Raw genomic sequence first — 2500 nt, 5'->3', positions numbered from 1 at the left:
AGCGCTAATTCACAGTACTGTTCCTTCCCGTCTGGGCTCTATTGATAAATGTAGAACAGAGTGAACTGAATGTGTGTGATGATTATATGTGTGTGTCTATGATGATGTACTTTGGGAATGAAGGTCAGTCTCTCAGCCAGAGAAAATGTTTACTACAGGAGTTGAGTGATGTGCTGTACACTCATTTTTTTACCAGGATAAGTAATAAATATGCTAACGTGAATGGCTGCCTGCATCTCCCTCGCCACTTCCTCCACCCCCTCTCTCTCAGGGTTGATCTGCATCATTAGCTGGCTGATAAACTGCTGTGAGGTTCACACAGAGCTCTCTTTCCTGTGCACATGACTTGACCAGTCCCTGAACTCCACCTCCACCCCTCTACACCCACCCCAGCTCTGGCCAAACCTCTACCCCTCCACCTCCTCCCCTCTACACCCACCCCAGCTCTGACCAAACCTGTACCCCTCCACCTCTACACCCACCCCAGCTCTGGCCAAACCTCTACCCCTCCACCTCCTCCCCTCTACACCCACCCCAGCTCTGACCAAACCTGTACCCCTCCACCTCTCTACACCCACCCCAGCTCTGACCAAACCTGTACCCCTCCACCTCTCTACACCCACCCCAGCTCTGGCCAAACCTCTACCCCTCCACCTCCTCCCCTCTACACCCACCCCAGCTCTGACCAAACCTGTACCCCTCCACCTCTCTACACCCACCCCAGCTCTGACCAAACCTGTACCCCTCCACCTCTACACCCACCCCAGCTCTGACCAAACCTGTACCCCTCCACCTCCACACCCACCCCAGCTCTGACCAAACCTGTACCCCTCCACCTCCTCCCCTCTACACCCACCCCAGCTCTGTCCAAACCTCTACCCCTTCACCTCCTCCCCTCTACACCCACCCCACCCCACCCCAGCTCTGACCAAACCTGTACCCCTCCACCTCTCTACACCCACCCCAGCTCTGACCAAACCTGTACCCCTCCACCTCACCCTCCTCCCCTCTACACCCACCCCAGCTCTTACCAAACCTGTACCCCTCCACCTCCACCCCTCTACACCCACCCCAGCTCTGACCAAACCTGTACCCCTCCACCTCCTCCCCTCTACACCCACCCCAGCTCTGTCCAAACCTCTACCCCTCCACCTCCACCTCCTCCCCTCTACACCCACCCCAGCTCTGACCAAACCTGTACCCCTCCACCTCCTCCCCTCTACACCCACCCCAGCTCTGTCCAAACCTCTACCCCTCCACCTCCACCCCTCTACACCCACCCCAGATCTGACCAAACCTGTACCCCTCCACCTCCTCCCCTCTACACCCACCCCAGCTCTGTCCAAACCTCTACCCCTCCACCTCCACCCCTCTACACCCACCCCAGCTCTGTCCAAACCTCTACCCCTCCACCTCCACCTCCTCCCCTCTACACCCACCCCAGCTCTGACCAAACCTCTACCCCTCCACCTCCACCCCTCTACACCCACCCCAGCCAAGACCTGGCCAAACCTACAACATCCACCTATATGGATACCCACCAAACCCCTCACACCCCCTCCAGCTCTAGCCAAACTTACACCCCAGGAACTCCCTGAACCCTACACCCCCGAACCTTCATGAAAACCCTCCAAACCCTGACTAACTATCTACACTCCCCCTTTCTCCTCTGTCCCCTGTCTCCTCACCTCTCCTTTCTCCTCTGTCCCGTCTCCTCTCCTTTCTCCTCTGTCCCCTGTCTCCTCGCCTCTCCTTTCCCCTCTGTCCCCTGTCTCCTCGCCTCTCCTTTCTCCTCTGTCCCCTGTCTCCTCTCCTTTCTCCTCTGTCCCCTGTCTCCTCTCCTTTCTCCTCTGTCCCCTGTCTCCTCGCCTCTCCTTTCTCCTCTGTCCCCTGTCTCCTCTCCTTTCTCCTCTGTCCCGTCTCCTTGCCTCTCCTTTCTCCTCTGTCCCCTGTCTCCTCTCCTTTCTCCTCTGTCCCGTCTCCTCGCCTCTCCTTTCTCCTCTGTCCCGTCTCCTCTCCTTTCTCCTCTGTCCCGTCTCCTCGCCTCTCCTTTCTACTCTGTCCCGTCTCCTCGCCTCTCCTTTCTCCTCTGTCCCCTGTCTCCTTTCTCCTCTGTCCCGTCTCCTCGTCTCTCCTTTCTCCTCTGTCCCGTCTCCTCTGTCTCCTCGCCTCTCCTTTCCTTTCTCCTCTGTCCCGTCTCCTCGCCTCTCCTTTCTCCTCTGTCCCGTCTCCTCGCCTCTCCTCTGTCCCCTTCACCCCCTTGTCTCCTCTGTCTCCTCTGTCCCCTTCACCCCTTGTCTCCTCTGTCTCCTCTGTCCCCTTCACCCCTTGTCTCCTCTGTCCCCTTCACCCCCTTGTCTCCTCTGTCTCCTCTGCCCCCTTGTCTCCTCTGTCTCCTCTGCCCCCATGTGTAACAGCTCCCAGTAAACACTTAACAGAGATGTAGGTAAAGCCATGCATCAGCCCCAATCAGCCCCTGCTAGCGCTGTTAACACACACA

This window comes from Salmo trutta, unplaced genomic scaffold (assembly GCF_901001165.1).
Source record: "Salmo trutta unplaced genomic scaffold, fSalTru1.1, whole genome shotgun sequence".
In the NCBI taxonomy this organism is placed as follows: Eukaryota; Metazoa; Chordata; class Actinopteri; order Salmoniformes; family Salmonidae; genus Salmo; species Salmo trutta.
The sequence above is the reverse complement of the archived record's forward strand: the minus strand, read 5'-3'. Positions refer to the sequence as shown.